Raw genomic sequence first — 26,541 nt, forward strand, 5'->3', positions numbered from 1 at the left:
CCTACTGAATAGAAGATATTTGAAAATACTATATCTGACAAGAGGTTTATGTCCAAAATCTATAATGAACTCATATAACTCAACACCAAGAAAACCCAAATAATCCAATTAAAAATGGGCAGAGGACCTAATAGACACTTTTCTAAAGAATACATACAGTTGGGCAACATGTACATAAAAACATGTTCAACATCACTAATCATTAGGGAAACTACCATGAGATATCACTACATACCTGCCATAATGGCTAGTATCAAAAAGACAAGAAATAACAAGTGTTGGCATGTGGAGTAAAGGGAACCCTCGTACAATATTGGAGGGAATGTGAATTAATGTAGCAACCATGGAAATCAATACAGAGATTCCTCAAAAATTAAAAATAAATACCATATAATCCAAGAATTCTAAATACCCTATAATCCAACAATCCATTACACACACACACACACACACACACACACACACACACACACACACTCACACACACCATGGAATGTTACTGAGCCATAATAAATAATGAAATCTCATCAGCTGTAATCACTTGGATGGACCAAGAGGGTATTATACTAAGTGAAATAAGTCAGACAGAAAAAGACAAACAACATATGATTTCACTTACATGTGAAATCTAAAAGACAAAACAAATGAACAAACACAATAAAAGAGAAATGGGAACAAACACAATAAAAGAGAAACCTACTCATGAATGAAGGTAACAAACTGGTGGCTCCCAAAGCAGAGGAGTACAGAGGGCATGGGTGAAACAGATTAAGAGAATAAGGGGTACAAGTGTCCAGTTATAAAAGAAATAAGTCACTGTGATATAAAGAATAAGAGGTGCAAATGTCCTGTTACAAAAGAAATAAGTCACTGTGAGGTAAAACATAGCATAGGGAATATGGTTAATAAAATTGTAATAACTTTGTATGGTGACAGATGATAACTACAATTATTGTGGTGATCTTTTCATAATACATATAAATGTCAAATCACTTTGCTGTAAACTTGAAACTAATACAATGTTATATGTCAACTATACCTCAGTAAAATTTTTTTTAAATAATAAATTAATTAATTGAAAAGCCAAATCTCCTAAAAACCAGAGTACAGTAGTAGTTGCCAGGGAGTGGGGGAGGAGGGTAGATAAGATTAATTGCATTTAAGGGTACAGACTTAAAATGAGCAGTAAATAAGCCATAGAGATCTAATGCACGGTATAATGAATACAGACAATAATATTGTACAATAATGATGCAATATTATAAATACTGCTTTGATGGCAATCATATTACAATATATAAATGCATAACAGGCTTTACACCTTAAATTTACAGAAAGTAAAAAAATAAATAAATTTACACAACATAATGTCAAATTTATCAAAGAAAAAAGAAAAGAAACAGAATTACAATTTTTCCTCCAAAGTCCTTCTTTTCTTAAGGACTATAAGCAAGAACAAATAAGGCTGAATACAGAGTAACAAAGGGCTGAAGTTAGGGAAAACACAATTTAAAAACAGAATGTGATAGAACTTTTATATTCTATACTAACATTGAATATTTCCCTTTGTGTCCACATAGTGATATCCATTTAATAAACTGTGCAATCTTATGGTAGGCAAAAAGAAATTTTTCCCTATAAGTAAAATACAGATTGAAATCCACTTAAAAATATTTAGTGACTGTCATACACAGATGCCCAAATGGTGCTATTTTACTATGTCTAAACTATGAAGGAATCATTGAAATCATATCAAGAAGGAAAACCCCAGGGAGCCTACTAACAATTTAGCATGCCAATTTTTGTGGTAATGTTAATTTTACTTTTCTCGGAGTCCTACTGAAATGCTCCTTGTTATAATTAAGACTCCGTAACTATAGACATGTAAAAAAATGTGAAGCTTATTATACCACAGACACTATTTAGCATGTGTTACCTCACAACAGGGCTTCTAGCCTCAGAAATGTTTCTTTGAACTTATTACCTTAAAAAATAACTATCTGGAGGCTCCTGGGTGGCTCAGTCAGTTAAGCATCTGACTCTTGACTTAGGCTCAGGTCATGATCTCACAGTTCCTGAGTTCGAGCCCTGTGTCGGGCTCGCTGCTGACAGTGTGGAGCCTGCTTGGGATTATCTCTCTCCCTCTCTCTGCTCCTCCCCTGCTTGCTCTCTCTCTCCCTCTCTCTCTCTCTCTCTCTCTCTCTCCCCCTCAAAATACATAAAAAAACTTAAAAAAATAAGTATCAGTAAAGATCTTTCACCAAAGGAGTTTTTGATTCCAAAGGAGGGGTTCTCTCCTAGGATTTACAGTTCCTATCATTTGGGGTCCATGAATAAACTTCAGACAATCTATACATGTGAATTAGGAAAAGAAAAGTTGTATCTTTATTTTCACTAACCTCTAGCTGACAATTTACCATTTCTTGAAATATGACTTTACGCAACAAATCACAGTAGGATTAGCAATATTTATAAACGTTTCATCAAAGAAACTATTTTCATATCACATTTTGTTACAAATATCATAAAGCATGACTTACACTCACCACAGCTTCAAAATTACTACTGTTATAAAATATTTTCTTGAATCCTGTTATTTAGTATATTACAAAGCCTATCAATTACTATATCACAAATTTCATTTTTCACATTTTGATAACTATTTTATTTTTTTGAGAGAGAGCATGCATGAGTGTGAGCCAGAGAAGGGGAGACGGAGAGGGAGAGAGAGACTCTTAAGCAGGCTCAATGCCCAGCTCAGAGCCCAACAGGACCGTGAGATTATGACCATGAGATCAGGACCTGAGCTGAAATCAAAAGTCAGATGCTTAACCAACAGAGCCACCCAGATGCCTTAGATAACTATTTTAATATAACTGAATCTCTGGGTAACTTTCTGCAGTTAGTTTAATGCATTTAAAATATTAAAAACAGTATTCTGAAAGGGGATGTATAAACTTCTTCAGACTTCCAAATGGACTCATGGCCCTTTGGTGGCTTTGTAATATATCTGCTGAGCTAAGATGAATAGCATTTCTCAGAATCCCCTACCCTGTAGGATTCCAGTTCGTTTGGGCCACAGAGACATTTTAGTGAGATTTGTGGGCACAAGTGAAGCAGCAGCCATATTGCTTTTTATTGGGAAGGTCAGAGCAGAGTCATCAGGTGCCTCTGTAGATCATGCTTGCTGCAACTTTTTACCTCACTTTATTGGTATGACACACAATCTGAGCTTGCAACCATGCTACCTTTCCCAGAACCCTCCTTCAGCTCCTCTTGAGCCATATATGTGTTGAGCTTTGTGATGATGGGCACCCGCTATATGACATCAATATCATCAAGGTGGAAAGCAGTGAAAAGTAAGAAGTGACATGAGTTCCAACCCATTTTCTTTGTTTTCAGCAAACGTTTGTGAGTTGTAACTTGCTCTTTGACACTTAACATCCATCTTCTCTGCTCAATTGCCTGTCCTGTTTCTCAGGATTTCCAACTCTAGTATCACATGCAAAGATGGCAGCCTTACAGACATCTTACCAGCTCCTACAATTATATAAACCTTTATAAAAAGCTCTTACAACAACACACACACACACACACACACACACACACACACACACACACACCCCTTAATTTTTCAGCTTCTGACTGAATACTGATACAGCACAAAAATTATATTAAGGAACCCTGTTTAAAACAGAGTCTCATATGGGGTGCCTGAGTAGCTCAGTCGGTTAAGAGTCCAACTTTGGCTCAGGTCATCATCTCATGGTTTGTGGGTTCAAGCCCCTCATTGGGCTCTGTGCTGACAGCTCAGATCCTGAAGCCTGCTTCGGATTCTGTGTCTCCCTCTCTCTCTGCCCCCCACCTCCGTCATGCTCACTCTCTCTCTCTCAAAAATAAACATTAAAAAAAAATTTTAAACAGATTTTTATATTACCATTAGACAATAATTATACAGCCATTAAATTAGCTAACATTTATTCTAATTTCAAAAGTAAGTATTGGCTGACCTTTCCTGGTTATTAAAATATATGTAGGTTAAATTCATAATAAAATAATATAATCACATATTTTTATTTGGGTTATCACATATCTAATTGCTCCAGACCAAGTATATTAGGAAGACAATCCTGAAATTGGAGCATAAGGAAAAAAAAAAAGAAACACAGAAAAGAAAATATTACTAGGAAATGTTACTTTCAAAGCAGGGAGAAAGAATTATTAAAGAGCAATACTAAATGTCATGAGTCAATTCAAGGGGATAATTTAATTCCACTCCTACCTGAGTTCATAATACACTTGAGTCTTATCCCATGATGTAATGTTCAGTCTTATACTTCAGTCTTACTCTAGGATTGGCATTTAAAGAATTTATGTAATTTACTAGGTCATAACACAAGTGACAGGACATCACCACTAATATATAGGGACATGTTCTCAGTCATTTTAAGAAAAAATGAAGATTTCTCAAGCATAGAAGAGAGACATACCTAGATCAAGACTTGAATGTGATGCAAAATTTTCTTTGCACTATTTTTGTGCAATGGTTGAGGCTGAACACTTATGTTGCTGTCATCTGACCACGAACACAATAATGCATTTAGATACATGAACATATCACCTTTGGACTAAGAACACTGAGGAACTGCTCCAACCATAGGGAAAGTCCATGTAAAATGGCCCAATTTTTCCCCTTTTGGTTCCAAATGTAAAATTTTCTCCACCACCATGCAGCAGTAATTATTCTCTTTTGCAGATTCAGCATTTAAAATGTGACCAATGCTGGATTTGTGTGTAGAATCCTCAAAACACAAATGCCTGCATTTGTCACCAACAAAGCTTTGATGCAGTCTCCTCAAAATACAGTAGAGAGTTTGAAACCAGCATTCTCAGCAGCATAAATAAAAGGTCCAATGTGTACATGTTGCTGAAGCGACAGAAGACTCAGAGGTTAACAAAAGGTGAAATAATAGTCTAGAAATCAGACCATCTCAGCAGATTGATATTTATGTGTTATTCTGCTACCATAAAAATTGCAAGGAGCTCATTTTCATTTACTTAATAATATAAAGCCAGAATTTTAGAATGCTTAGTGTTAGGGAGATCTGAGGTTATATGCAGCAATACTGTCTGTCACTGTTTAAAACACTTTTTTCAATTTCTGTAATTTTCTAGATTTCTTGTCAAAACAACTTCCGTATTGATAACTACCTCACTGAAACAAAATCAGTTTAAGATAAATTCTATTTCTTAGAAAAGTTTCTTATTTTCTCAGATGTGTATTTTATAAGCCATTATAACAGGATCAATTATCTGAGGCATAGTAAGAATCAATGATGCATAAACTTTTTTCAATATCAAGTTCAGAGCAAGGCAAAAGGTAAATTAATTAATGTGAAAGTTAACACAAATGAAATAGAAAGGCACAGCTGTTAATTATGCTAAGAAAATAAATCAGAGTTTGCCACAGTTAAAAAAAAATCTTTTTTAATAAAGAAATAATTCAAAGGAAATTTCATCAATATTGTCTGAGATTATAATGTCAAGAAATTGTGAGAGTGTGCATGTGTGTGTGTGTGTATAAACTTTTCAAAAGAGATAAAAATGGAGAACCTAAGGCTTTTAAATTTTGTAATGGCTTGTATCATCGATGCCCAAGGATGCAATTGATAGTAATTATGGACAAAGAAAAAGAAGTAAAGCACTTTTCTGCTAACAACAAGAATCGCTGCCATAGCTCATGAGAAGGAATAATGGATAAAAATTTGTTATTTTTAGAACTGATGCTCACCATATCGATCTCTATTCTATACACAAATCTCTCACTGAAAAGAAATTGTGAATTTTCCTCTTAAAGACTTCTAATTTTTGCACTTGTACAGATGTTACAGAGTAATTTTTTCCCATTTAGGGGTGTTAAGAGCTCTACTCCAAATAACAAATGTGCCATAAATCCCCAGTGTAGAACACAGATAAAGAAAGAAAGAGCAGGGGGAATGTGCATATTTTCCATCACGCTGCTAGAAAACTGTGTTTACCTAACAAATTCATCACAATGGAGCTTCAATTAGCCTAAATGCATTAAAAGGGTAAACTTACAGTTTTACTGTGTTGTGTGTCTTCAAGAGCTTCGCCCACATTTTTAAGACAAAGTCATAAAAAACTTCTAGATATCCTCTTAGCACCCATTTTAAGCATTTAGAGGTTTTTTTCCTGACAAAATGTTCATCTTGCACACAGATACCTCCACTTTTGATGATAAACAGAATGGCCAGCAATATATGCTAAATAAGTTTATGTGTTGCCTAAATGAATGAATGCATAAACTTGAACTTTCACAATGAACTATCTTTATTTTCAACACAGCTGATACCTCTAACATTAGAGGTGCTTTTTCAGTCAGGAATTAAAAATTCCTGCCCTTCTGATACTCATTAAAATCTCATTTATGAGTTGTCTGCCATAAAACTCCTACCTTAAACCTGCTAAAGACAGTTCATATTCAAGACAACTGTCTAAGGAATAAGCTGACATATATTTATTCCTTCAAGATTTTTCAGGCTCCTTCCCTGTGTTTCCAAGTAATCCGAAAGCTGCTATAATCACTTTGCTTCTTCAGGTAATTGCATTAAGTTTTGCTCAGGGTGTCTACCAAAGGTTGATCATATGTGGAAGATCTTTCTTATATTTTCCAAAGTTTCTATTGGAAATACAGGCCATTATGTTATTCATATACATAAGTATCCTCACAACACATGAGTTCTCTTGAACTTCTATCCTTTCATCTTACAAATATAACAAATTCAAATATATACTGAGAAGCTATAGTTTTCCCATCACATATGTCTATTTGGTTGTTTGGCTGCTTTCGATATACACAATCTCCTGTCCGGTTGTGTACCCAGCTTAACTGACCCATGCATCATATATCACTGGTTTTCAGCTCAGAGTCTACATTTTTTCTTGTCAATTACCACAGCTTACTTTTAGATTCGGTAACATGTAACAACATTAAAAAGTATATCATGATGTATGTTAAAACAAAATGGTGAAAGTCTATCTAAAAACGGAATATAAAATATTAGTTTGCATTGCTGAAATCATTGTTTTAATTCTAGTCTATCACAACTGGTGGCTAGAGCCCCAAATGAGTCCACATGACCAAATCTTTCTGATCTACATAATCTGCTTTAAAAGTTAATACTAAACATTTTTATTCTACATTATTCTTCACTGGCACTTAGGGAAATATTAAGTTAATTTTTATTATTCTGTGCCAACTTCATTCATAAGGTTTCTATGCCACCTGTACTACTCTCATATACTCAATGCAGAGTTTTAGAAATATTGCTTAAATAGCTAAACAAGTTTGTTTGTTTTTTAACTTCAGGGGAAGTATCATTTTATCTTCTTCAACAATATCGAAGTTACTCTTGGCCACATCATAAATAGATGCCCATCATGGAATGAGCAAACCAACAAATCAAATGTCTAGGCTACAACCTCATAGTTACCTCTTTCTTACAAAGTGACTCCGTCTTTTAGGAAGTAAAAAGAATTTTGTAAGTGAAGCAAAGAATCAAATCCATTTTGTTGCTATAAAATGTCCACAGGTACAAAACAAACTGATGTATGAATCAAATAATTATTCCTGAATGTCAGTTCTGGGCTTTATGTGGGTAAAAATTACCACAAAATGAGCATTTTTTTTTCAACACTTCAAGAACTCCTAAGTTTTTTCACTTAAAAATTCAGTTTTGGATAAACTAGAGGTATAGTGACAATGTAAGACAAAAATGAATACAAATGACCCATTTGTTTTACTGTCAAGAATGCCTATTATAAGGGGTGCCTGGGTGGCTCAGTCTGTTGAGTATCTGCCATCAGCTCAGGTCACGATCTCACAGTTCATGAGTTTGAGCCCCGCAACAGGCTCTGTGCTGTCAGCTCAGAGCCTGGAGCCTGCTTTGGATTCTGTGTCTCCCTCTCTCTGCCCCTACCCTGCTCACATTCTGTCTCTCTATATCAAAAATAAATAAACCTTAAATTTTTTTTTAAATGACAATGATAAAAAATGGGTTTGAGATGAAAATATAAGTTGAGATAAGAAACTTTTGGAAAGTCAGTTCAGAATATTTCAAAAATTGCATCATTCATACAAACTGCCCCCTCCACCCTACCTCTTTAATTTTCATATTTCCATTCATTGTCTATTTTTCCACTTTTTAAGAGTTAGAACTATGGTATCATCTTTGATTTTTTTTCACCCTTTCCCTCCACATCAATTGTTAGGAATTGACAGAAAAGAATTTCATTGAAATGTTTCTCATCACTGCCTCTCCCATTGAATGAAGTATAGGCTTCACAGCATGGAATTAAGACTTTTCATGGTTTCAATCAATCTTACCTACTTAGCTTTGCTTCCTCCTACTCATTTCATAAAATTCTCTTTCCAATGCCTTTAAATCTGGGACCTCTATCTTAAGTAAATTCTTAAGTTAAGAATGTTCTTACTCTATTCTTTGATATCAGCCATCTATTATCCATCTAGGTTTTTCCAATATATTTTAACCCAATTTTAATTAGACTTATTCTCTGAATAACGGCAACACTTCATTTTGCACTTCGTTCATTCAGTGATTGCTTGTTTTCTACATCTTTTTTAATATGTATGTGTCCTACAAAACATAGCCTTAAAATGTTGTGGGAGGTCCGAGAGTTATAATATAGTATATAGGTATTACCTGTGAAGTATAATCCTCTCTTAAGGGAAAAGCAAGAATGGACACCAAAAAGATAGCTGTTTATTTTTAATGTGCTCATTAAAAACACATTTGTTTAGATGAATTCCAGACAGATGAACTTACTCTAGCTATAGGAAAGATTTCATGCCACAGGCAAAGGATCTACTTTGATCATCCTTTAAACCCGTAGAGAAAACTATTCTAATTCTCCATTAGGGACTAAATAGTTATTCAACTGGGACCATCGCTGAGCAAGAGATGTTTTATTAAAGCAGTTAACTTCCTCCTCTGTATGGTCTCAGAAAATCAAAGCCAATGTCGATTGAAGTTAATGAGTTATTACAGAAGGTAAAACAGTAACTAATTTATGATCATTTAATCCTAGATTTAGAAGATTTCATGTTGTAATTAGCACTTTTTCTCTCAGATAGTCCTTCAAAGATGGGATACGTTTTGCTTTAAGAGATATTTCAAAATAAGGGATTTTCAAACATCTACCTGTAAGTATTCTAGTGCTTAAAAATTCTCACAGCATTGGGGCGCCTGGGTGGCTCAGTCGGTTAAGCGGCCGACTTCGGCTCAGGTCATGATCTCACGGTCAGTGAGTTCAAGCCCCGCGTCGGGCTCTGTGCTGACAGCTCAGAGCCTGGAGCCTGTTTCAGATTCTGTGTCTCCCTCTCTCTGACCCTCCCCCGTTCATACTCTGTCTCTCTCTGTCTCAAAAATAAATGTTAAAAAAAAAAAATTAAAAATTCTCACAGCATGGAAATCTATACTGGTAACAGTCCAGGGTTATGATCCTTGGTTTTTTTTTTTAATTTCTACAAAATATAGAACTGTCCACCTTTCCCATGAGCTCAACATACACATAAAGAATAATAATATTCAATTATTTCACCATTTTCTTTTTTAAATGAATTATTCTTTTTTTATTTTTTTTCTAACATTTATTTATTTTTGAGACAGAGAAAGACAGAGAATGAATGGGGGAGGGTCAGAGAGAGAGGGAGACACAGAATCTGAAACAGGCTCCAGACTCTGGGCTGTCAGCACAGAGCCTGACGCGGGGCTCGAACTCACAGACCACAAGATCATGACCTAAGCCGAAATCGGATGCTTAACCAACTGAGCCACCCAGGTGCCCCTTAAATGAATTATTCTACTTCCTTAAATTTTTTTTATCAGAGAGACACTATTACTGAAAATCTGTGACCACAGTTTTTATTTTTCTCTTTGACTTTCTCCATTTATTCCAGATTTTTCTTTAGATGAATACACCACAAATGCTCAGAGTAATAAAGAGGAGCGTGACCAAAAGCAAAAATATATTTTTTCCTGGCTCTTAAAAATATTTCTTGCAAGACAAGTCTAAGGTCTAATAATACCTCCATGGTTTCTAAATTGTATTTCTTAGATGTGTAGGAACTGATGTAGTAATGAGGGAACAGGAAACTTCTATAAAAACCTAATAGAAAAGGCATATTCACCACTGATAAAACTGAAAAAACTACACAGATCATATAAACACCAATTTTTTTGCCATCTTTCATGCATAGGGTTTGATACACTGTAAATATTTAGCAAATGTTTTCTATTAATAAAAATTGTATACTCATTGAATACTACTGCTACTCAATGATCAAAAAATGGATTTTAAGAGATAAGATACACAGATAAATCTTTATTTAGTAAAAAAAAAAGACAACTGGTAATTTTTATTAAATGCAGTGTTTTAGGGTAAAAACTTCATGGTTTTCATGGAGAAAAATATTAATACAGATAACTGAGCCCACAGAAATACAAAAAAGCATAAAGGTCTACTATAAACAATTACACACCTACAAACTGGACAACCTGGAAGAAATGGAAAAATTCATAGAAATATACAACCTACCAAGACTGAATAAGGAAAAAATAGAGAATCTGAACAGATCAATTCCTATTAAAGAAACTGAATCACTAACTAAAAATCTCCCAACAAATAAAAACCCTGGACCAGATGGCTTCACTGCTGAATTTTACCAAATATTTGATGAAGTATTACACCAATTATTTTCAGTATTCAAAATAAGGGAAGAGAAGGAAAAACTTCCAAACTCATTTTAAAGCCAGTACTTTCTTATGCCAAAGCCAGATTCAGATACTCTAGAAAAGAAAACTATAGGCCAATATCCCTGATGAATCTAGATACAAAAATTACAATATTTTCAACAAAATATTAGCAAACCAAATTCAGCAGCACATTAAAAGGATCATTCACCATTAATGAGTGGGATTTATCCATGGTCTGCAAAGATGGTTAAACATATGCAAATTAATCAATGTAATACATCACATTAATAGAATGGAAGAAAAGAATCATATGATCATCTCAACAGATACAGAAAAAGCATTTGACAAAATTCAATATCCATTCATTACAAAACACAACAGATTAGAGAAATAAGAAACAAATCTCAACATAATAAAGGCCACGTATGACAAATCTGCAGCTAACATCATATTCAATAGTGAAAGGTTGAAATTTGTCCTCTTACATCAGGAACAAGACAAGAGTGCCCACTATCACCACTCCCGCTCAACATAGTACTGTAAGTCCTAGCTAAAGCAATCAGGCAATCAATCAACCAATCAATAAATAAAATAAAATAAAGTAAAATAACAGTATCAGAATTGGAAAGGAAGAAGTAAAATTCTATTTTCAGATGACATAAATTATATATAGAAAATCCTAAAGACAACCAAAACTGTTCAAACTAATCCACAAATTCAGTAAGGTGGCAGGATACAAAATTAACACGCAAAAGTCAGTAGCTTTTCTGTACACTAACAATAAATCTTCTGAAAGAAAAAGAAAAAGAAATTGATCCCCTTCACAATGACATCAAAAACAATAAAATACCTAACAAGTTTCATCACAGAGGTGAAAGATCTCTATTCTGAAAACTGCAGACACTGATGAAAGAAATTCAGGATGACACAAATAAATGAAAAGGTATCCCATGTTCATAGATTGGAAGAATATTGTTAAAATATCAATACTACCAATAGCCATCAATAGAGTCAATACAATCACTATCAAGGTTACAACTGCTTTTTTTATAGAAAATTAAAAAAACAATTTTTCAATATTTACTTTTTTTGAGAGAGAGAGACAGAGCATGAGCAAGGTAGGGGCAGACAGAGAAGACACAGGATCCGAAGCAGGCTCCAGGCTCTGAGCTGTTAGCACAGAGCCCGATGCAGGGCCTGAACTCATGAACCACAAATCATGACCTGAGCTGAAGTCAGATGCTTAACCAACTGAGCCACCCAGGTGCCCCTACAGAAAATTTTTAAAAATACACTCAAAATTTATATGGAACCACAAAAGACTCTGAATAGCCAAATCAATCCTGAGAAGAAAGAACAGAACAGGATCATATTTCCTAATTTCAAACTATACTGTAAAGCTATAGTGACTAAAACAATATGGTACTGGCATAAAAAGAGACAAAAAGAGACCAGTGGAACAGAATCCAGAGCCCAGAATAAACCAGAGTATATATGGCCAACTAATATTTGACAAGGGAGCCAAGAATACTTGGTGTAGAAAAAATAATCTCTTTAATAAGTGGTGCTGAAATAACTGGATATTCACATACAAAAGAATGAAACTGGACCCAAACTTTGCACCACTCACAAAAATTTCCTTGAAATGGATTAAAGACTTAAATGTAAGACCTGAAATTATGAAATTCTAGAAGAAAACAGGAAAAAAGCTCCTTGACATGTGTCTTGGCAATAATTCTCTAGAAATTCCAGCTAAAGCACAAGCAACAAAATACAAAATAAACAAAGGGACCATACCAAACTTAAAAGCTTCTGCACAAAGAAATGTGTCAACAAAATGAAAAGACAATCTATAGAATGGGAAAAAATGTTTGTAAACCATATATCTGATGAGGGGTGAATACCCAAAAAAATATTTAAAAAACTCCTACAATTCAATAGCAAAAAAAAAAAAAAAAAAAATCCCAAATAGAATTTAAAAATGGGCAAAGCAACTGAATAAATATTTTTGCAAAAAAGACGGTCAACAGATACATGAAAAAATGCTTCAAAATCACTAGTCATTAGAGAAATGCAAATTAAAACCACAATGAGATATCTCATGCCTGTTAGAATGGACAGCATTAAGAAATGAGATGATAAATGCTAGCATGCATATGTAGAAAAGGGAAAACCTTGTGCACTGATGGTGGGACCGTAATGTAAGTATTTGGTACAGTCACTATGGAAAACAGTATGAAGTTTCCTCATAAGAATTAACAATAGAACTACCATTTGATCCAGAAATGTTACTTCTGGGAATATATCTAAAGGAAACAAAAACTCTAACTTGAAAAGATATCTGCACTCCCATGTTCACAGCAGCATTATTTACCATACGAAGACAAGGAAAACAACCTATGTGTCTATCAATAGATGAATGGATAAAGAAGTAATATATATATTTCACACACAAAAACAATGGAATATTACTCGTCTATAAAAAAAAAACAAGGAAATTCTATTAATCGGGACAGCATGGATGAAACTTAAAGGCATACTGCTAAGTCAGACAGAGAAAGACAAATACTGTATGATCTCAGTTAAATGCAGAATCTCAAGAAACAGAACAAAACAAAACACCTAACTCATGGAAAAAGAGGTAAGACATGTGGTTACCTAAGGCAGGGGCTGAGGGGAGGTAGAATTAAAGAAAAGTGGTCAAAAGGTATAAACTTCCAATTATAAGATAAATAAGTAATAGAGATGTAATGTACAATATGATTGCTATAGCTAACACTGCTGTATGATATACAGGAATGTTGTTAAGAGAGTATATCTTAAGAATTTTCTTTACATGAAGAATTTTTTTTCTTTTTATTTTATCTATATGAGATAATGGATGTTAACTAATCCTACTGTGGTAATCATTTCATAATATATGTTAATCAAACAATCATTCTGTATACCTTAGTCTTATATAGTGATATATGTCAATCCGTTCTCAATAAAACTAAAAATAATTACAAATGAATCGGGTTTGAAAAAATTGGAATTTAAATTTAAGATGATTTTTGTGCTAGCCTTCTACATCTTTATTTTTTTTTTTACATGAGCTATGTTAATATTTGCCTTTACAAAATTTCCCTATTTTGTATGTGATGCTCCATAAACTTCAAGATATTTCTGAAGTGGTTTCTGCCCTCCAAATTACTATATAGGTTTCTAAAATCTGTCTTTAGGTGTGGTCTTCATGTTATCATATTCAACACTAATTAAGTTGTTCAAACATATTGGGTTAACAAAACACCCTCAATGAAAAGGCACTGCTTCTATGCCACAGATGACAAGTCTTTAGGTATATATTTTCATTTGTTTGATCTCCCTTGCATTTATTATAGAGAGATACAGCATATTTTTTTCTTTTATTTGGTGGAAATAGTCTGCATGAGAGAAAAGCAAAAGAAAGGAAAAGGAAAAGTTACCAAAAAAATTAACAGCATGGATTACAGTCTCTCAATCTACTGGGTTTTTCATAGAAAACTAATTAGAGGCAAAGAGACTATTTTATTTCAATACCAGAAGGTAGCTTATAAACAAAGAGGGAAACTATTTGCTTTACACTGTGTTTTACAAACTGAAATAGCAAAATATTTTAACTTTGAGATAACGAGAAATGTAAATTTAAAGGTTCAGGAGACACTCAATTTAATGTCATTCATGACTCTTCACACAGAAGCCTTTGCTGGTTTTCTTTTTATCATATGAAATGCACAAATATTAGATCCTAGTACATCAAAGTTATGTAGTACACATCTCACCATGATGAATATTATAATCCTTGAATGTAAAAGCTATATTAGTAACAAAATAAAATCAATATGTTTCCCAAAGATAATCAGTACTCAGTTACTTTCATGAGGCCACATAAGGCAGTTAGTAGAGATAACATTAAATATATTTGTTTGCTGAAATGAAGGCTATTATAATTACCGATATATTTGCCCAGGCAAATCAGTATTACTCACAGCCCTGCCTCTTACATATAGCTCTTCAACTGATGAAGTTCTTATCACAAGTCATTAAAATAGTGGCTAATAGATACAAGGAAACAGAGTTAATTTTAAAAAGAAATGCTATTCACTGAAACTGAATAAAATCTGGGTAAAATAAAGTTTGAAAAAATAAAATCAATTAAAGCCCATCCATTAAAGAAAGTCTGACTCCAATTCCAAATTAAACATGTGGCTCTCTGTAGCAGAAAGTCTTCTCTATAGAGGATAAAAATAGATGAACTTACAAAATGCAGCAGTGCCTTGTTTAATCACAGCAGGACAACTGAGTATATTCTCTCAGAATTCTTCTTGGGTACATTTCCTGAAAAAGAAAATTTAAATAAACTTAAAGGCTGAACTTAAAAAAATTAACTATAAGGAAACTAAGTTTGTGTAATGGAAAGACCGACCACACAAATACTGTACAAATTGTAGGCCTATCTAAATAGTCACGAAACCATAATATCACAGAGAGTGTTCCTAATGCCATTTGTGCCAATATTCAGGTCATGAGAAAGAATTTCTATCAATTTCTAAACAGTTCCAAAATATTCAGATACCTCAGTATGTTAAGAGTGGGTCAACTGAAGGTTTATTTTCTGTAAGACAAAAAAAAAGTTGTTTGTATCATGTATGTGCGGCTGAGCAGCTAAGACACTCAGCAATGACTCCAAAGTCAGAGGACAAACAAAAACTCCCAACTAGAATACCTGGTCCCACGTTGATATAGTTATTTCATGATGATTAGCCTGAAATCAACAGAATGTTTGAAATATAATGAGGGTTGATGGAGGGTGGGAGGGAGGGGAAAGTGGGTGATGGGCATTGAGGAGGGCACCGGTTGAGATGAGCACTGGGTGTTGTGTGGAAACCAATTTGACAATAAATTTCGTATCAAAATAAAAAAAAGAAATATAATGAGGATGAATAAAAATATGACATACTTGAAGGATATAGAAAAAACACTGTGTGAAGCTAAGCAACAGGTTCACTTATGGATCCTTAGACATTCTAAGCAGTGTATCAAGAAGAAACAAGCCAGGTGGGTGCACTCCCTCTTACATCCCTATGTATAAAACAGCACTAACTATTCCATCCTTCATTTGTTTTAGAATTCACTCCAAAGGAAGGCAAACATGACTACAATATTGAATTGCCTATGCGTGCTTGAAAGGAGTAACAATGTCAATTGTCCATTCAGTGAGCTGAACATCAATCTCTTAGAATCTCCCCTTATTCTTTCTTCTATGAAGAAAGATCACAAGGTAGTATTTTAACAAACTATTAGAAGATATTATTGATCATTTTTCAAAGAATGTATAAAGTAACATTATAGTTGTAGATAAAATATGACATGTTCATATGAAATATTATATATAATACGAAATATGTGTAATATGAATATTATATGTAATATGAAATATTATATTTGTACATCTATTTATAGAATCGATATACAGGGAGCAAAGTGAACATTGTATAATAGCTATTTGAAATTAGCTTGTCTATAGAATTAGTAAATTGACTTACAAAAGTCAACTGCTGCCACTAGGAACACACTGTAGCCATATCTTGTAGAAAAACGAAATTCAGACTATATACAACAAATTGAAAAGCAGATAAGTCAGAGAAATAACAGTAACAACAAAAGTTTCCATAAGGGAAGAATAAAGTATATAGAACTATGAGAATTGCTATTAATTTTTGTTATTATCAATGCAGTTTTAAACACAAATAAGTCTTTTATTTCTTTCACTGCATATTTTTAAATAAATTGCCTATTTTCAAATACCCAAAATATAAAGAATATGACCAATCAAATACCCATCAACAACTGCAGATGATTTCTTTTACAATTAAAGAAAGGTATCCTTCTTGGGCTCAGAATAGTCCAACTGCTGTCATCCAGCTTTAACTATGGCTACCTTGTTTTGCTTAAATTAAACTGGATAGCTTAAAATTTTTACCTGTTTCAAAAGACCTCATATTTACAGATTATATAATTTAAATGGAATTTAGTTATTAAAATCTGAGTTTCAAGTAGAAAGTATTGCAAAATATCAATGCATCTATTAGCATAATGAAAACAAAAAGAAACCCTAACAAACTCTTCAAAAATTATGCTGTCATTAATTGCATGAGACCACTATTAGGCATTATGTTACTTCATCATTTTAGGCTTTCCGAGCTGGCCTTTCAAAGCTTAATAAGCCAGATGCTTTTCTTCTTCATATGTCCCTATTCAACATTTACTTCCCTTTGTGTAATAAGGCATGACAGTCAACAAAGGGAGGAAGGTAGATGGGAGGAAGAGGAATACGAGATAGGAAGTAAGGGAAGAAGGGAGATAGAACAAACCTTACATAAAGACATATGTATTTGGGGAAAGGAGGGATTCTAAGACTAAACTGTAGTGACCACAGTGTTCTTATATATTTTGGCATGTGGTGAGGTGGGTGTCAAAATTATCTCTGTATAAGTAACTGGGGAGAATGCTGAGAGAGAATTAAGTAAATAGAAAACTGCATAGATAAATTTATCCCACAAATAAATTATACAAGCAGAAGTGGGAGAATGTCATGATTTAATTAACAGATGGTACATAATGACTAGATATGTGATTTATCTTTCAAACCATTCTGCCATGATGAATACTGAAGATTCTTTTGCAAAAAGGGAGAATATAGGTTACAGTTGTTTCACTAAAAATTGTGAAAATTTTGTTTCACTAAAAATGCTGGATGGGTTTGGGTATTCAGATTGAGCATAGCACATCTAACGGTGTTCCAGTAACTTGAAACATTTTCACTTTTGTATTTTTATTATAAATGTTTATCCAAAATAGTTTATTTGCATACTTACTATGCCAAACTTCCAGTAAATGGGATAAACTGTTCTATTATAATACAATAGGATCAATATACATCATTCCACTTGAGTTTGCAAAGGAGAAACAAATCTGATAAACTAATAATCAAAATATAGTGGTGATTTAATACTATCTATAATAATCTGTACCTCTAAACAAGTAGCTGAGCTTCAAATTGGTATATCCATCAATATTTATCTATTTATCTAACTATCTGCTTTCATATGCTTATAATATATAAGTATATGTATCTGTAAAATTAAAAAATCTCTCCCTGCATTAATTTAGTGGATATATTTATATTTAATGTATTTTTATTGAAGTTTATATCAACTGCATTTTGTTGATTGCAACATTGCTGCAAAGTACTACTGAATCCCCTATCTATGTCTAGAAGGTGCTTTCATTATGATATAAATCATTATTTAACTGTAATTTTTTTAAAAAATTTTATACATTTATTTTTGATAGAGAGACACAGAGCACAAGTGGGGAAGGGGTAAAGAGAAGGAGACACAGAATCTGAAGCAGGCTCCAGGCTCCAAGCTGTCAGCACAGAGCCCCACGTGGAGGTCGAACTCACAAACCACAAGATCATGACCTGAGCCGAAGTCGGACACTGAACAGACTGAGCCACCCAGGTGCCCCTATTTAACTGTAATTAATCATTAATAATATAAAACTAAGTACTGACACAGTCTTAAATGAGAGATTATTAGATAATGATGCATTCACTGTAAAAGAATCAAAATATTTAGTGTGGAAGTTTGGTCATTAGAAACATTAAATGTTGTGTTAAAACTTACTGTTATTTTCCAAGGCAGACCACATATGATGTTATATTACACTTGATTATTTTTGCTAAGTAGTGGAAACACAATAAAATGTACAATAAAGTTATAAGAATACAATTATTATAAACTTATTTTCTTATAATAAAAAATATTGAGACAAGAAGACAAAAAATGGAAAACTTTCCACCAAAAAAAAAAGAAAATTAGAACACTGAAAAAAAAACTGAAGGAGGAGGATTGAATGACAAAAAAAAAGGGGGGGGGAACCTCAGAGCTATTACTTTTGCAGAATGTAGCATGAATCATCACTAATAGAACAGGATGGAAATTATCTCCCACTTCTATGTCTACAAGAACTACTGACTTTCAATAAAAAACTAGCAGAAAAACAAAATCCTGAAAACTTCATCACACCAAATGTATTCCACCAAAATCTCAAAATATGGACACATTTTTCATATTCATCAGAGAGCTACTCTTGCTAAGAATCATCATCTCATAAAATAAAGCCTGACATTACAAAAGTCAGCACAGATAGGAAGTTTTGGGATATTTGTCATATTCTTAATTTCTCAAATGAAAAAAATCACTATATTCTGTTTCCTTTATGCAAAGAAGCTTGTAGTCAGTGTGCATTTCTGCAGGTATAAAAAATATCAATGAATACTTGAGAATGACCAATACTCAACTCTGGCGAGTGAGTAAACAAGAGTAAAAGAGACTGAAAGACAATCACAGGATCAGGTATTGAAAACGTAAATCTAATTTGGAAAAATCAGTAACTATTTTTGTTGAAGAACAGACACGAAATGAAAATAAGAGAAGGCATGTTTTTGAACACATAATACACATAATTTTGGTTTTGGCAAAGCAAATGTGTTCAGAAGATCATCCAAGGAAGTTTGAGAGTGATAATTGAAATTTCTGCATTTGGCAAAGATCATAGCAAAACTTGATAATATTATGAAAGGATATTTATTCACACTAAAAACACTGGCATCAAGTAATATGACACATTTAAGAAATAATATACAAAGTTGAATAACTAGATTTATTACAGAAGTAATGAATCATTCTTTTTGAAGAAAATGTTAAATGTCATTCAAATTATTTTACATACAGCTCATGATGTAATCTTTGTATAACAAATTATAATTAGTGAGAATTTGATAATTTGAAATTTTCAATATTTTTATGTAAACATTTTTAGGACATTTTTTCCAAAACAAAATTTTTGCAAATTCCTAACATTCAGAATCTAGGGGGAAGTATTGATGACTATGGATGTCATACCTGCCACAAAATATGCAAAAGAAAAATAGATTTCAGTAAAATTTTAATTCGAGGAGGCAATACCCAAAAGAAAATTCTATGGAATTAATTTTTTTTTATCTTTCTGTCTAGTCTGTAGGCATGAATACTTAATGATACAGAAAAAATTTCTCTGAACATTACTGATCTTGTCTTATGAGGCTGAAGATCTCTACAATATTCCTTGGCTTCAATTAAATTTCGGATGTTATTGAAAAATTTTCAACCATAAAGATGAAAACATTATGAATATTCAATGTATGTTAAAATGATGCTTCATAACAGTAAAACTCAACGTTATCAAGCAATTCTGTATATAAATCTCTTGATGAAAATGCTAGACAATGGTGTACATTCCAAAATATCTGCTTTTAAATTTATTTCCTAGTTCTGCATGATGCACTAAGTTAAAGTAGCAATTCAAAGGAGCCTACAACATTTTTTGTGAACGGCCAGATACTAGATGTTTTAGGCTTTGCAAGCCACATATAGTCTGGGTTGTACTGCATACTCGTGTGTGTGTGTGTGTGTGTGTGTGTGTGTGTGTGTGTGTGTGTCAAAACATAAAAACAAAAACAAAAACATTCTTAGCTCATGGACCATACAAAAGCAAGCCACACTTTGCCAGTTTCAGTTTCAGAGTTTCCTAATACAGTAGCCACTAGTCACATGTAAATTTAAGTAATACAATAAAAACCTCAGTTTCTCAGATACAGCAGCCACATTCCAAATTCTCAATAGCCACATGTAGATTTAAACTTAAGCAATTAAATTAAACAAAATTAAAAATTATCCAGCTCTCAATAATTCCAAGAACTCAATAGGCACATGTGGTTATTGGTTACTGCACTGAACACTAAAGATAGAAAGCATGTTGAGAAAGTTCTATTGGATAGCACTGCTTTAGAAAAAATATATTCAAAAACCCAATGTGTGTGTATCAGTGTGTGTGTATCTCTTATAAGCATTAGGAAAATTCAAAGCAAAAATGGCTGAATCTCTTGACATTGATACTAACCCCAGCCTCGTAGAAAAGACAAGAATTTAAAAGATGACTTAATTTGACTATGAATTCCATTCCATCTTTAATGTAAAACTGAACATTTCTGCATTTGGCAAAGATCAATATGTCAACTCAATGTCTCCTTTAAGTAATTGAATAATTGCTATTTTAAAAGAATATTTCACAATACTCAGGACACCTGGGTGGCTCAGTCGGTTAAACGTCCAACTTTGGCTCAGGTGATGATCTCTTTTTTTTTTTTTTTTTTTTTTTAAACGTTTATTTATTTTTGAGACAGAGAGAGACAGAGCATGATCGGGGGAGGGTCAGAGAGAGGGAGACACAGAATCTGAAACAGGCTCCAGGCTCTGAGCTGTCAGCACAGAGCCCGATGCGGGGCTCGAACTCACGGACCGCGAGATCATGACCCGAGCCGAAGTCGGACGCTTAACCGACTGAGCCACCCAGGCGCCCCTCAGGTGATGATCTCACAGTTCGTGGGTTCGAGCCCTGTATCAGGCTCTGTGCTGACAGCTCAGAGTCTGGAGCCTGCTGCAAATTCTGTGTCTTCCTGTCTCTCTGCCCCTCCCCTGCTCACGCTCTGTCTCTCAAACATGAATAAATGTAAAAGCAATTTTTTTAAGAATATTTCACAATACTAAAAAAAGAAACCTTTCTCATTTTAGATCAATGTTTACCCCATTTTAATGGGCACACATGTCATCTAGGAACCTTTTTAAAATGCAGATTCTGATACAGTAGTTCTGAATTGGGCTATAAATTGTGCATTTCTAACAAATTCTTAAGTGATACTTAAATATCTGGCCCAGGGACATATAGCTTCAGGATGATGTATGCAATTTGGTGGATTATGATAAATATAAATGGAAATTAATACTTACTATTGACTAAACCGAGTAATAATATGTATTGTCAGGAACTAAGAACCTTAAGCCATTCTTTAAAGTCCAGTATGACATTAAGTATTTAAAATATTTGCATTAGTAATTTACAAGGTAGTTTTAAAATATGATTTCCCAGGGGCATCTGGGTGGCTCAGTCAGTGGAGCATTGGACTCCTGACTTAGGCTCAGATCATGACCTCACAGTTTCATGAGTCTGAGCCCTGCATCAAGTTCAAGTGTGGAGCCTGCTTGAGATTGTCCCTCTCTCTCTGCCCTTCCCCTGCTTGCACTCCCTATTTCTCTCTCAAAAATAAATAAATAACAGATTAATGATATTCCATCACTTATTTTTAAAAAATGTTTTCCCGGGGTGCCAGAGTGGCTCAGTGGGTTAAACATCCAGCTTCGGTTCAAGCCATGATCTCGCAGTTCATGAGTTCAAGTCCCACATCGGGCTCCGTGCTGACAGCTCGGAGGCTGGAACCTGCTTCGGATTCTGTGTCTCCCTCTCCCTCTGCCCCTCCCCTGCTCACACTCTGTCTCTCTCTGTCTCTAAAAAATGAATAAACATTAAAAAAAAAACTTTTTAATGTTTTCCCAGAATATTCAATGTCCTTTGTCAAATGTAAATGTGACTTTCCTAAATTAAGTTTATTAGAAAGGATTTTTCTACAAAAAGACTATCAAATATACCAAACTCTAAAGTAAAAAACTCAGTATTGGAACATATAAATATTAAAACTGTCTAAATAATTTAATTTTGAATTTCTGATTTCCATTACAGAATTTCAGTTGCCTCAATGTCAATCTCTTTATGCCTTCTCCAAAAACTAGAAGTCAATAAGTTTATAAAACAAAATTACCCATATCCTACAGAATAATTAATAGACAGTTGTAAAACTTTCAATAACAAGTAAATGAATATATGAAATCAACACTGACCGGGGTGTCTGGGTGGCTCAATTGGTTGGGCATCCACCTTGGGCTCAGGTCATGATCTTGTGGTTCATGAGTTCAAGCCCTGCATCAGGCTCTGTGCTGACAGCTCAGAGCCTGGAGCCTACTCTCTCTGACCCTCTCCCTCTCTCTCTGCCCCTCTCCCACTCGCTGTCTCTCCCTCTCTCTCAAAAATAAATATTTAAAAAATTTTTAAAAAAACCTGAAATCAACATTGACAGTTTGCATCCATTCCTAGGCAGAAGCCGATTATGAAAACAGAAGTGGGGTAAGTAAAGTTGAGTCCTAGTGGTCACAGAACGCAGTTAACATCAATTAGAGTGTGTAACTATAAGTACAGAAAAAGATGATTTAACAAAGAGATAAATAGAAGCAAACAATTCATAATACATATAATTAGGATCACCAAGAAGAAAAATCAAATAATGAAATAGAGTATCTTAAAATATAATTCAAGAAAACATTCCAAAAAGAAAATTCTTGATGTATTATAAAAGTGTCAACCTGCACTTGAAAATATAGTCAAATAAAAAACATGCTAGTAAGTATCCTAATAAAATTATTATTTTTGGATGCAGAAAAACATCCTCTGGACATACAATGAAAAAGAAATGTTTCACAGAGAAACAAAAGAAAATTTAGTTGACCACAGACTTCTTGACAGAAATATGCTAAATAAGGAAACATTGGTGAAACACTATCAATGAAGTAATTCAAGGTGTGAGATGAGTTTAGACACAGCCAGGTTATTTTTTTTTTTAATTTTTTTTAATGTTTATTTATTTTTGAGACAGAGAGAGACAGAGCATGAACGGGGGAGGGGCAGAGAGAGAGGGAGACAGAGAATCAGAAGCAGGCTCCAGGCTCTGAGCCATCAGCCCAGAGCCCGACGCGGGGCTCGAACTCACGGACCGCGAGATCGTGACCTGAGCTGAAGTTGGATGCTTAACCGATTGAGCCAGCCAGGCGCCCCCACAGCCAGGTTATTTTTAAGCATCAAGGCTTAGCAAAACAATATTAAGTTTTTGAGAACTGAGAGGATGCTATATTCATGAACCCTTCCTTAGAGCTCTAGCTAATCAAAAGACAATTAGGGAAATTTTGACAAATCAAGTAGTGAGGAATATTTTATATATTTATTTGTGAACTAAAGAGAATAGTACAGACTGGGATATTTGTGGAAGAATAGTAAGTAAAGATTATGAATTTAGACACAGTAGAAATAGTTCAACTATGAAATGAGAAGAGAAGCAGAAGAAAAAGACTAGATGATTAGCACATAGAAAGTATTAAAAATGGATATTACTTAACACTAAAGCTAACAAAGCAAATAATAGAAAGATAACTAAGGCAAGTAGTGAGAAAACTATAACAAGCATGAATATAATTGTTAGAACAAAGTTGCAAATCTTGCTAAATAAAAAAAATTACAAAATAGTACAGTACACAGAAAACCTACTGAATGAAACAGTAATGTAAAATATAATACACACAATAACTTGATTTTGTAAGATGGAGCTGAAAACAAATACATTAATGACTTCAATAAATATAAACATTCTTAATTCACCTTTAATTTTTTTAAGTTTATTTACTTATTTTGACAGAGACAGAGACAGCATGAATGGGGCAGGAGCAGAGAGAGGGAGAGAGAATCTCAAGCAGACTGTGCTGCCAGCACAGAGCCCAATGCGGGGCTCAAATTCATGAACTGTGAGATCATGACCTGAGCTGAAACCAAGAGTCAGATGCTTAACGACTGAGCCACCCAGGCGCCCCTCACCTTTAATTTTTTAAGGCAAAATTCAATTCTGTTCTGAATATAAGATCCACAGATAAACAAAATTGATTCAAAAAAGCAAAATATAAAAGGATACACAAAGGTATCCTAGTCAAAGTAAATAAAATGATCTACCAATCAAATGTAGTAATTTTCAATTCTAATATAAGAAAGTAAAATGCGGATCCAAAAACACGAAAACAGGCAACAAAACAAAAAGCACATATAATGACAACTTACACTGATAAAGGCCAAAAATCACCATGAAGATGTAAGAGTTATAAATACCTAAAGGAAATAACACCACAACCACCTTCAAAATAAACAAACTCAAGTAGAATCAGGGATAAGTCTTCATATCAATACAAGTTAGCCATACAGGAGATCCTCAAAAACTCTTAGCAAGTCTTAGAGTAGAAATCATACAAACAATACTCCCTAATCACAACACAATAAAACTAAAAAATAATCACAAAAGTTATTAAAATCTCCATCACTCAAAATTTTTAAAAACTTACTCAATTTCAGATTTGAAGTGATCATTTGTTGCCAAAATTAAAATATTTTTTAAAATAACGATAGTGACATCTTAGGATGTCAAAACTTATCATTTATAATAAAAACATTAATCAAAGGAAATTCTTGTCTTTAAATACATAGATCACAAATTAAAAAAAATGTTTAAATGAGTCAAATATTAAACTCAACAGCTTTGGAAAAAAGTAAACCAAAAGGAAGAAAAAAATAAACATAAAAACACTGAGGTGAAACATTTTGTAAAGAAGTAGTAATAAATTATCCTTTGAGAAAAAAATTAATAAAAACATCAAAACCATGAGCTAAACTAATACACACATGACAGAAATCATAACACCAATTGATAAGAACAATGCAATGACCTTTGAAACTGATGATGTTCAAAACTACTAAGACATTTTGCACAAGTATATGCAAATGAATTGGAAACTCTACCTGAAATATATAATTCCATAAGAAAATATATTTTACAGAAATTGACAGTAGCAGGAAACAAAGCTTAAGTGGTCCCACTTCTAAAAAAGGAATAAAGTTATAAAACAAATACCACACACAAAACCAGGCTCAGATATTTTCACAAACGAAATCAATCAAATCTTCAAAGACCAAATAATGTTAATGCTATTTAAACTGTTCTTGAGAATACACAAAAAAAACATTTCTAATGATTTTTATGAAGTGAATATAATACCAATGCTTGATTAAATTGTACTACATAAGAAAGCTATAATCTATAGGTCTATTCATAAAAAATCATAAGTAAAATATTAACAATGTAATTGCTCATTAAAAAAACTTAATGCATTATTACAGTGAGATTTATTCCAGAAATTCAAGGATGGTTCAATATTAGGAAATTCATTAATACAAATCATCAAATAAATAGACTTATGGAGAAAAACCTGATGATCATCTTAAGTGCTGAAAATATTTTTGTCATTCAACCATCATTCTTTTTTTTAAGCTTTTATTTAAATTCTAGAGGGTTGATGGTGGGTGGCAGGGAGGGGAAAGTGGGTGATGGGCATTGAGGAGGGCACCTGTTGGGATGAGCCCTTTGTAGCAATGTGCATGGAACTGGAGAGTGTGATGCTAAGTGAAATAAGCCATATAGAGAAAGACAAATACCATATGTTTTCACTCTTATGTGGATCCTGAGAAACTTAACAGAAACCCATGGAGGAGGGGAAGGAAAAAAAAAAAAAGAGGTTAGAGTGGGAGAGAGCCAAAGCATAAGAGACTCTTCAAAACTGAGAACAAACTGAGAGTTGATGGGGGGTGGGAGGGAGAGGAGGGTGGGTGATGGGTATTGAGGAGGGCACCTTTTGGGATGAGCACTGGGTGTTGTACGGAAACCAATTTGACAATAAATTTCATATATTGAAAGAAAAAAATTATAGTTTGTTAACATGTAGCATAATATTGGTTTCAAAGGTAGAATTTACTGATTCATCACTTGAAATATAACACCCAAGGTTCATCACAAAAAGTGTCTCCTTAATACTCACCACACACTTAGCCCATCCCCACCCATCACTCCTCCAGCAGTCCTCAG

General features: G+C 33.7%; 1 protein-coding gene across 4 annotated transcripts in view; it reads right to left on the minus strand.

Moving 5' to 3' along the window:
• The window catches only part of MARCHF1 (membrane associated ring-CH-type finger 1), an 891,585-nt gene that overhangs the window by 585,815 nt on the left and 279,229 nt on the right, over nt 1-26,541 (minus strand). For all 4 annotated transcript variants that reach the window (XM_060653840.3, XM_060653837.3, XM_060653841.3 and 1 more), the window contains exon 2: nt 15,076-15,152. The gene's annotated coding sequence lies outside the window, so the exon portion shown is untranslated. The remainder of the gene's footprint in view (nt 1-15,075; nt 15,153-26,541) is intronic.

Source organism: Panthera onca, chromosome B1 (genome assembly GCF_046562875.1).
Source record: "Panthera onca isolate mPanOnc1 chromosome B1, mPanOnc1 haplotype 2, whole genome shotgun sequence".
In the NCBI taxonomy this organism is placed as follows: domain Eukaryota; kingdom Metazoa; phylum Chordata; class Mammalia; order Carnivora; family Felidae; genus Panthera; species Panthera onca.